Below are 11,636 nucleotides of genomic sequence, written 5' to 3'. Positions count from 1 at the left end.
ATTTGGGACTGAACATTATATTCTACAGAACATTTAACATGGTTTAGAAGCAAGCAAAAGGGGAAGGGCAGCTTTATTAATTAATGATGGTTTTAGTATGATAGGGAAGGATGACCTAAGTTTAGGAAACCAGGAAATAGAAGCAGTTTGTGTCAAGACGAAAAATTATAAAGACAAGAAGTCACTTGTGTGAGTGGTATACAGGCTTCCTACCAGCAACCACACAGTAGGATAGAGTATAAAAAAGCAATAATGGGAACATGCCACAAAGGTAAGGCAACAATCATTGAGGATTTTAATCTACATATAGATAGAAGAATTAGATTGGCAAATAGTGTTTAGAAGAGGGGTTCACTGAATGTTTTGGGATATTTTCTTTGAATAGCATGTTCTGGAACTGACTAGACAGCAAGGCTCTACAGAAGACCTGATATTGTGCAATGAGATAGAATTATTTGACAACTTAATAGTGAAGGTGCCCGTTTATTAACAGTGATCATAATATGATTGAATTTTACACTCGCTTTAAGGGAGAGAGGAGTAGGTTCAATACCAGTATTTTAGAATTTTCTTATCGCATGTGACTTGATTGAAGCATATAAGCTATGTAAGATCTTGACAGTGTGGATATGGAAAGGATGGTACCTCTTGTGAGAGAATCTAGAACTAGAGGATTACTTTTTAAAATAAAGAAAACAACTTAAGATGGAAGTAAGGTTTTTTTTTCTTCTTGGAGAATCCCTTTCTACAGAACTGACATTTCACTTTGTTAACTGTTACCTTCTTAAGATTGATAGAAACTCTTAATATATGTTTTTATTGTTCCAGTTCACTTTCTCTTGTATGTTAATTTCTCCTTTTTAATCATTTTGTTTTTTTTTGTTGCCAGTTGCATATTTCCTTCTCAACTTTCTTTCTTACTTCATTAAACAAACCTCAATCAAGTTAGTTAAACAAACTTTGTCCTTTACAGATTCATGCTGGTATTCCTTGATTAGTCTACCTTGTCTAAATGATTATAGAAGTTAAAATATACCTCTGAGCCAATTTGATTGAAAATATTTCAAAGCTAAAACAATTTGAACTTTTTTTTGAATACCATTATTTGAAAAGTTATCTTTAAAATCTACTGATAAATCAATTAACAGCAGTCTATTATTACAGAATTATTTTTCAGAGTTAATGATATTGCTTATCAAAGATCATCACAGAAACCAACCTCCCATTCTCTGACTCCATTTACATTTCTCTTTCCTACGGAAAGACTGCTAACATTATCAGACACCCCTCCCAGCCCGGTAATGCTCTCTTCCAACCTCTTCAGTTAGGTAGTCAGATACAGATGCTTGAACACATGCACCAACAGGTTCAAGAACAGCTTCTTCCCTGCTATTATTAGAATGCTGAATGGATGCCTCTAGCTTCAACTAATGCTGTCGTGATAATGTTGATCTTGCAATTGCATCTCTTGTGCAGACATAATCTTGTTACCTCACTCTGTCTAAGCACCCGATGATCTGTGTGTCCTTGTTTACAATGATCTGCTTGTACTGCTCGTAAAACAAGTCTTTTTGCTATTCTTAGGCACGTGTGACAAATCAAAAAGTTCAAATACAATAAATATGCTATTAGCCCTTAAAACATATTTGCTCCTGTTTATACAAAGAGTTACTTTTTATGAGGTCTCTAGTAAGTGTGGGATTAGGAAAGTTGAAATTATCATTGACTTTGGTAATTGCTGTAAGTGAATGTGCATGCAGGCCACATTAGAATCTGTCAGTAGAATCAGTTTTAGTGATTGATCCTTAATTCTTTGCTAATCTGCAAATACAGATCCTGAAACTGGGGGCAGATTATGAGTGATAATGAGGAAGAACTTCTTCTGTTGCCTTCATGCCCATTAATTTGAACAGGAGTCCTCTCCTCATCCCACAGACCCCTTCACCCACCTCCAAAATCTCCCTCCATCTGGACCCATTCCTCTGGCCTTGTACCTGCACTCAAACTGATCATCAGGAACTGTCAATGTGACATTGGTTGCCTCAATTTCTCTGCACACCACTCCCCTCCCCAGCCCACTGAATTTCAACCTTTCTCCCTTGGACCTAGCTGCACTCCATACTCTCAGATCCAATCCTAGTGTTGTAATTAAGCCTGCTGACAAAGGTGGTGTTGTTGTTGTCTGGAACACTAACCTCCACATTGCAGAAGCTGAGTGCTAGCTCTCAAACACCTCCTGCTATTTCCTACTGGACCATGAGCCGACCATAGAACACCAGGCCACTGTGTCCACAACAGTCATTAATCTCATTTCATCTGGTGATCTCCCCCCTGCATTGCTTCCAAGCTCATAGTCTCCTAACCCCACATAGCTCGCCTCTACCTCCTTCCCAAAGTCCACTAACAGGACTGCCTGGGCACAACCAGTACTTCTGCCTGCTCCTGCCACACAGAATGGGGGTGGCACAATGACTCAGTGGTTAGCACTGCTGCCTCACAGCGCCAGGGATCTAGGTTTGATTCCAGCCTCGGGTGACTGTTTGTGTGGAGTTTGCACATTCTGCCTATGTCTGCGTGGGTTTCCTCCGGGTGCTCCAGTTTCCTCCCACAGTCCAGATATGCAGGTTAGGTGAATTGGCCATGCTTAAATTGCCCATAGTGTTTAGGGATGTACAGATTAGGTTAGTCTACATTAGTCAGATTCTAATGTGGCCTGTCTGGCCATGCACATTCACTTACAGCAATTACCAAAGTCAATGATAATTTCATTAGTCTATTAAATATAGAATAATGGGGAGTGGGTTTGGGTGGGATGCTCTTCAGAGGGTCGGTGTGGACTTGTTGGGCTGAAGGACCTGTTCCCATACTGTAGGGATTAAAAAGAAACTCATCACTTCCCACATCGATTCACTTTTATCTTCCCTTGTCCAGTCCCTTCCCACTTACATCTGTGATACATCTAATGCTTTCCGTCAGTTTCAGCATTTTCAGCTTGTGGGCTCCAGCCACCTCCTCTTCCCATGGATATGCAATCCCTTTACACATCCATTGCCATCAGGATGGTCTCAGAGCTCTTTGCTTCTTCCTGGAAAAAAGACCTGAACTATCCCCATTCACCACCACCTGACAGAGTTTGTCCTCACTCCGAACAACTCCTCCTTTGACTCCTCCCAGTTTCCTCAGGTCAAAGATGTGGCCATGGGTACCCTCATGGGCCCCAGTTATGCCTGCCTGTCCTACTCCGGCATCCACCCACAACTCTTTCTCCTATATGTCTTTGATATCATCAGTGCTGCTTCCTTCTCTCTCCAGAATTGAAAGAATGAATCAATTTTGCTTCCAATTTGCACCCCACTCTCACCTTCACCAGGTCCATCTCTGACTCCTCCCTTCCCTTCCTCAACCATTTCCATTTCTGAGGATTCACTGGCCACCAGTATCCACTATAAACCCACCAACTCCCACAGTTAACCTTCACTATACATCCTCACACCCTACTTCCTGCAAACACTCTATTCCATTCACCCAGTTCGTCCTTCTCTGTTGCAACTGTTTGGATGATGTCAACTTCCACAAGGAAACTTTTGAAATGTCCATCTTCTTCCTCAACCGAGGATTCCCCAGTACAATGGTGGACAGTGCCAACAGCTGGGTCCAACCCATCTCCCGCATTTCGACCCTGACCCCCTTCTCTTCCTTCCCACAATAACAACAGGGCCCTCCCTCATTCTCACCTATCATCTGCCCAGTATCCACAGCCAAAGGTTCATTACTTGCCATTTCTGCCACCTCCTGCAGGATATCACCACTAGACACATATAACCCTCCAGGGAGGAGGGTGGTGGTCCTCACCCTCAACAATTTCTCCTTCCAATCCTCCCACTTCCTCCAGACAAAAGGGGTAGTCATGGGCACCTGCATGGACCCAAGCTATTCCTGTCTCTTTGTCGGTTATGTAAAACAGTCCATCTTCTGCAGTTACACCAGCACCACTCCCACCTCTTCCTCCGCTACATTGATGACTGCATTGGCGCCACTTCGTGCTCCCATGAGGAGGTCGAACAGTTCATCAATTTCACAAACACATTCCACCCTGACCTCACATTCACCTGGATCATCTCTGACACCTCCCTCTCCTTCCTAGACCTCTCCATCTCCATCCACGAGGACTGACTCAACACTGACATTTTTTATAAGGTAATAACAAGGACTGCAGATGCTGGAAACCAGAGTCTAGATTAGAGTGGTGCTGGAAAAGCATAGCATCCGAGGCAGCTTTCCTGATGAAGGGCTTTTGCCCGAAACGTCGATGTTCCTGCTCCTTGGATGCTGCCTGACCTGCTGTGCTTTTCCAGCACCACTCTAATCTAGACACTGACATTTTTTACAAACCCGACTCCCACAGATTATACCTCCTCCCACCCTACCTCCTGCAAAAATGCTATCCCGTATTCCCAATTCCTCTGCCTCTGCTGCATCTGCTCCCAGGAGGACCAGTTCCACCACAGAACACACCAGATAGCCTCCTTCTTTAGAGACTGCAATTTCCCTTCCCACATGGTTAAAGATGCCCTCCAACGCATCTCGTCCACATATTTCCCTCCCCATCCCTATCTGCTTTCTGCAAACACTATTCCCTCCGTGACTACCTGGTCAGGTCCATGTCCCCCACCAACCCACCCTCCCCTCCTGGTACCTTCCCTTGCCACCGCAGGAATTGCAAAACCTGTGCCCAAACCTCCCCCTCACCTCTATCCAAGGCCCCAAAGGAGCCTTCCACATCCACCAAAGTTTCACCTGCATTTCCACACGTCATTTATTGTATCCGTTGCTCCCGATGCGGTCTCCTCTACATTGGGGAGACCGGACGCCTCCTCGCAGAGCGCTTCAGGGAACATCTCCGGGACACCCGCACCAATCAACCACACCACCTCGTGGCTGAACATTTCAACTCCCCCTCCCACTCTGCCGAAGACATGCAGGTCCTGGGCCTTCTCCATCGTCACTCCCTCACCACCCAACGCCTGGAGGAAGAACGCCTTATCCCAACCCCCACAAAACATGGGCTGCTACCACAAACAACCCATTGTCAGCCATTAAGAGTCGCCATTAAGCAGCTATTCATTATCCCAGGCTGATCTATACCTACTCCTTTGTCTGGGCTTTATTTCTACCTATCATTTACTCCCTCCTCCCCCTCACACCATCTTCAGCTCATTCGTTCTATGTTCTATATACCAACCTTTACCTAGCTATAATTAGTTCTGAAGAATGGTCACAGGACCCAAAACATTAACTCTGATTTCTCTCCACAGATGTTGCCAGTCCTGCTGAGTTTTTCCAGCAATTTCTGATTTTGTTCCTGATTCCTAGCATCCTCAGTTCTTGATTTTTTTAAAGAACTCTGACAGTTCACTAACCCTTTCATAGGGATACCAACTCTCCTAGATGGTCCTGAGGTGCTCAGAATTAAAAGATTAATCACCAGGACACTGCTGCAAGCAACTTCAGAAAAATAACTGAGAACATTGAAATGTTTTTAATGTTATTGATTAATTGTAATATTGGATAAGGAAGCTGTGTAACTGGGAATGATGATTAAAAGTCGCATTTGAAGTGTGCAAGAATACACCTTGGTTGCAACCCGTAGCCTTCCTTCCAGGAAGATTCGGCCGGTTAACCGCGCTTGTCCTTCCACAGCCGCTGCCTGTATTTCCATCATATGCTGCTTCTACTTCAGATTCCCAGAATTTGCGGTAGATTACTTTCTAAATGAGGTTTCCATGGCAGCTCAATCCGAAAGAAAGTATGTGCCTTTCTGGACCCTGAAGTACCCGCAGAGACTCAAAGGACAGAATCTGGATCGAAAAGATGTATTACCAGTGTTGAAAGAGAAATCAACAAAATTTGGGGTTCGCTGCACTTATGTCTGCATTGTACATAGCGATTACATCATTATAACCTCGCTCGGTAACCGTTTAAAGGGACAGGAACTACTTGGTATCATCAAAGGAATTGTGCCAATTTATTGCAGTCAGAGCTTCTTGTTTGGTTTGTAAAACAATAATTAAATGGCATTTTCTTTGCACCTTCCAACTTCAATACTATGTAAATACCAATACTAAAATTGTGCCATCTTGCGGATATTCCAGCAGGAGCATATACCCAAATATTTATGGATGCAAACAGAATGCACCGATGATGATATTTTGATTGATGTTTTTTAAAGTGCAGCATATGATTTTTGCAATGATACATCTTACTTTCCAAAAGTATTTCGGAATAACGTGCAGTGCTGGCAGTTCACTGGATTTTTTGATTGTTAATATTAGACTATGTGCACGCTTTTTTTCCCCTTTTGGTATTGGCTCGAGTCTGAAATGTTGCTCGATTACCTTATATAACATCAGCTCCATGAGACCCACAACTCCCAGTTGGAGTGTCCCTGGCAATGAGTCAACACAGCAGTACTGTACGGGATATAGAAAGCGGCCCGCATCCTAACTTGCTGTGGTCTCTTGTCGCTTGATTGACAGGCAGCTGCAGCGCGCGCGACGCTCTTCGAGGCTAGCAACGTTCCAAAATAGAACGCCGGTGACGTCATGGCACCAATGGGAGGAGGGGATAGGCTGGGCCTGGGTAAGCAGGTTGGGTTGAGCGGTGGCATCGCGGGTTGGTCGTCGCTGATTGGCTGCCAGTCCCAGACAGGGGGGACTTTGAGTTGATTATTCATGCAGAGTAAGCAGTCTGGCTTTGCAGCAGCACCACTACCAGTGCTGAATGTTTGGATTAATGCCAACAAGCTACAGAATTAGCTCATTGTTCCGTACACTCCAACTACGGGCACTGGGGTAGACAGTAAACCAGCTTTTTTGGGAGCTTTTCAAACGCTGACTGTACTTCATTTTTTGGAGTGCAGTAATCAGTGCCTTTACGGAAAAAAAAATGCTCCCTATTTTGGGAGCTACATTGCAGATCTCTATGTAGGGTAGAAGGTGGAGCGGGGCAGAGGGCTTTGTCTGTAAGTATTGTACCGTGAAGCAATCTATTCTGCAGTTCAGCTTTTAAAAGCATTATTTTTATTTAACAATGTTGATTTTGCTCTGGACCAGCTCGTTCTGTAGTGGTAAGCGCTGTGTTGAGCTATCCTTACGAGCGTCCTTTTGTTCTTTCTGTCTTAGAAGCGAATGGTCCGACTTAGTTTTCTTTCAACCATTGCAGATTTAGAACGTGGTTTTATGTTGGTTATTGTACATTTAGGTTGCTTTAAATTCCATCTTTCTTTTGGTATTTCAGATATTAAGGTATATGTGTTTGAAAAAAATCATTGTTATAACATTGTAAATAATTATATATAAAAACTGTGCATGTTCTTTCCCTCATAGTTTGTTCCCCTTTAGGAACTGGGGAGACCTGCCTGCAGTCCCGCCTCTGCCAACAAAACATGCAGTTAGGGGTAAGGATTGATCGTCTCAAACAAAAATGTGTAGTTATGATTTAGAGCGTTCCTGGTTAATAAATGTCAAACGAATCACATATCTGTATGTACGCTGCTGCAAATTAAAGCCGACGGTTATTCATCTCCTTGGGAAAATGGATGCTTTTATAATTGATCACCAATGATAGTTCATACATATAGGTGTGCAGTTTTTTGGTTTATCTTATCCAAACTCCTTTAGAACGTGATCCTATTTCAGACCGGGGGGGGGGGCTTAATTCATCTATTAATTTTCATTTTCTGGAACTAGACATTTTGAAATGATATTCATTTTGAGAACCTACATTTTTAACACATATTTTCCAAATATATTGACCAATTTGGTAATTTTTCAGTAATTTCATGCATGTATTAATTTAATAAAATCTTTTGGATTTTGGGTCTTCGAATGATTTGAATTCCTGTATTTACTCAGTAAAGGCTTTATTGTTGTTACATTGATTCTTTTATATTTTAATTTGCAAAAAGTATACATCATAGAAACAGGTCATTCAGTCTTAAAGAGTCTGTGTTGGAATTTATACCCAACACTAGTCTCCTCCCATTGAATTTAGCCATGTCTCAACATTTCGGCGCAGCTTGCTGAATTCCAATGATCAGGTTCTCATTTACACTTAAAATTATTCAAGTAGTACCTTTTATTTCTTGTTAATTTTTTCATTGAGCTTTTGTATTCATTCTTAAAATAATTCTGTTACTTTTGAATAGTCAGTATAGAATTAAATTATTTTTAAACTTTCAACTTTTAAAGTGTAAATCAAGTGTTATGGCTAATAATGATTTAGTAAGCTAAAAACAGTAAAATATTAAAGCAATTACTCAATAATAAATTGTTCTTGGTTGATATCTTTCACAAACTCTGAATTATTGGAATGCAAAAATTGTAATCAATTTTTCCTTTTATTACTCAGAATGAATTGTGAATGCAACAATCTTATAGCGTCTTTGAAGGAATAAAATCTTCCAAAGAGCATTCAGTGTGTTATTTTAGTTTATAATTTGATATAAGGTGACCAAGAATTAATTCACATGTGGGTTTTAAGGGATATTTTAAAGATATTTTAGGAGAGACTTCCAAAATTTAGAATCTTGGCAAATGAAAACATGAAAATATTCTTATTAACAAAAACTATAATGTGAGTTAATTCATTCATGAGATGTTGGTGTCAATGACTGAGGCAAGCATTTATTGCCCATCCCTAGTTGCCCTTGAGGAGGTGCTGTTTGGCTGCATTCTTGAACTGCGACAGTCCATTTGCAATAGGTACACCCACAATGCCATAAGGGAGGGAGCTCCAGGATTTTGATCCAGTAACTCTGAAGGAGCAGTAATAAGTCACGATGGTTGGTGGATTGGAGAGAAACATCAAGGTGGTAGTATTTCTATGTATTTACTACCCTTGTCGTTCAAGATGGTAGCGGTCATGTGTTTATCAATCTAAGCTGCTTTTTACTCTTAAACATACAATCTTTCTTGAAGTGGACCATAGTTTTCTAAAGTTTTCATCCAACTAAGAGTAACTGAAATCCCAGATCATATTTGCTCTGCCAAAAAGACACATGGGACTAGGCGTAACTGGAAGTTGATGCTAGATGGTGCCTGTAGTAATAAATTATTTGAATTTACTGCATCCAACTTTGAATTCTACCTTTATTGACAGCCAAAATGGAAATTTTTAATTGGAGTCAATATAAATCAACAAGGACAGAGTCCTAGATGAGTGGGACTTGGTACAGGATAGAATATTTGGCAGCAGTGTTAAATGATATAGGAGTTCAAGAGTTTGGCCAGGAGCACTTTAAGAGTTTCTACAAGTGGTAGTGACCAAGACATAAATGATGTTTTCAGCAACTAGATCAAAATGGATGAGTAGGGAAGGTCTATGGCAAGGAGATTTTGCAATGAATGATTCATCTTGGAATTATTTAAGATACTATGGCTGCTAAATATCTGGTCCTGTTGACAATTGCGACTTTTCAGAGATGAAATCAATGACGAGGACAAAGGATTTGTGCAGGGGTCAAACACAGTGGTTTCAGTCTTTCCATTACTTAATATGGTTGGAGACATTCAGACATGATGTGAAGGGTAGTCTTGTGGTGAATTTGGTAGACTACTTGCATATGAGCATGGTGGAGAGTAAAGAGAGGTTAGATGTGGTGATGTAGTTTTCAAGGACAGAGTTTGTGTTAGTCTAAATAAAGAGGTGGTGTTGGTGAGTTTAAAAGAGGGGGTGATTTAATTTTGATGTATGGGTCAGGAAGGTAAGTTGGGTGATCAATATTTTATTAAGCATGGTGTCAAGGGAGTAGCAGTTGGTTCTGCTGGATAAAATGAATTGGAAAAGCTGTGAGAAATTGGAGAAAACTAAGAGAAACGAAGGTGCAGGGCTAAGATAGGTAGCAGCTAGGAAATGGAAGTTTGACATGATGGGAAAGTGAGTGCTGTATTGGTGGGAGTGGAGAGTGGATTAATGTAGCAATGGCAGATGAAAAAAATGGCCCAAATGTTATTGACAAAGAAGCCCTTGAGAAACTTGCAGGTGATGAGGGTGGAGAGGGCAGGAGAGATGGCTGGTAGTATTAGCAATGGGTAATAATTCTTTATGTGACTAACCAGAGTAATAACGAATGACTAACTGGGTCTATACCAGATATGCTTATACCTTAGGAATTGGAATTGAAGGAACATTGCCAGTGGAATGACAAGTAGAATAGAATGCAGGGCCCTATGTGCTAATGGTGTAATCTCTTAGGAAAGAGGTACAGTGTATTAACTGTTGAGGAAATATATCTTAAAAGGTTTTCTTAAAAATGATTCTTAACTCCTATTTGCCAGGTGCTGCAATGTAAATAATGAAATAATAAGATTTTAAAATATGCTTATTAGGGATTATGCACTGCTTGATATTTTCAGAATGTTCCACCAGGTGCTCAAGTTTCCTCTCACAGTCCGAAGATGTGCACATTAGGTGGATTGGCTGTGCTAAATTGCCCATAGTGTCCAGGAATGTACAGGCTAGGTGGGTTAGCCATGGGAAATGCGGCATTACGGGGATAGGATGGGGGTCTGGGTCTGGGTCTGGAAGGGATGCTGTTCAGAGAGTCAGTGCAGATTCTATGGGCCAAATGGTGTCTTTCCACACTATCGAGATTCTATGATTCTATGACTATTAGGTCCTCTATGCATCTGAACAAATGATACTTGTCTCAATTTTGAAACAATTTGAAAAATATAATATTCTTCCTCAGTCGAACCTAATGTGAATGTTACTACCATTTTTCTGTGCTTCTACCTACAAAGACATATGTACCCTTCATAATAATTGTTACATATAGACCAGCCTGGATAAGGACAACAGACTTTCTTCCCCAATGGGCATTATTAGCTAATTGGGCTTTAATGTCTAAAATCTCATTTCAGATTGCTAGTTTTGTAACACAACCACTCCACTGCCATAACTCTTGGTTTTACTGTACCTGTACCCAATGACATTTGGCAGCATTGTGTCTTTCATGTTGTTCTGATCCTATCTGATGGTAATACCGGGCAGTCAGATCCCAGAGTAAAGCCTGGCTTGATGGATAACCTGTTTTACTTTTGCTTATTTGTTTATTGTGGTGATCAGTCTCTGAACATATTCATGGGAGGCTGCCAATGTACTTTCAACAAAAGAACATCAAAGTTTATTACTCACAAAAGAAAAAAAATCTGTTTTACACTATACAATTACAATATGAAATGGTTTTATTACAATTATTAGAAATAAAAGATTTATTTATACAACAGTCTTACGGTTACTCAAACCTCAGTGAGGTGTCAACACACTTTAAAAGTTTCTTCTGCAGTTCGCATGGCTGAAATTGGTTTCTGAAGCTTTGTTCTCATTGACTTCTAAATGCTGTCAGAACAAACAGATGGATTCTCTATCCACTCAGCGTCGAGCTGTTTTCTGCTTTTGGCGTTTTCTTCCAAGCTACTGAGGACAATTTTCCCCAAACCTTCCTTTTTAGAGTTTGCTGAACTAGCAGCACTCTTTAAACAAACTTGATTCTGTCTCTGACTCCCTGTATCATAGGACACCTTGGGAGGTGTCTCAACATTTTTGTCTGTTCTACTGCTATTTCTAATGCACTA

The 11,636-nt window shown here is 41.0% G+C and overlaps 1 long non-coding RNA gene across 1 annotated transcript in view; it reads left to right on the top strand.

Moving 5' to 3' along the window:
- Nucleotides 1-6,724: 6,724 nt before the first annotated feature.
- The window catches only part of LOC140485474 (uncharacterized), a 29,792-nt gene continuing 24,880 nt past the window's right edge, over nucleotides 6,725-11,636 (top strand). The window contains exons 1-2 of the long non-coding RNA XR_011962344.1: nucleotides 6,725-7,021; nucleotides 7,386-7,456. This is a non-coding gene — a long non-coding RNA (uncharacterized lncRNA). The remainder of the gene's footprint in view (nucleotides 7,022-7,385; nucleotides 7,457-11,636) is intronic.

Source organism: Chiloscyllium punctatum, chromosome 2 (genome assembly GCF_047496795.1).
Source record: "Chiloscyllium punctatum isolate Juve2018m chromosome 2, sChiPun1.3, whole genome shotgun sequence".
Classification (NCBI taxonomy): Eukaryota; Metazoa; Chordata; class Chondrichthyes; order Orectolobiformes; family Hemiscylliidae; genus Chiloscyllium; species Chiloscyllium punctatum.
The sequence above is the reverse complement of the archived record's forward strand: the minus strand, read 5'-3'. Positions and strand labels throughout refer to the sequence as shown.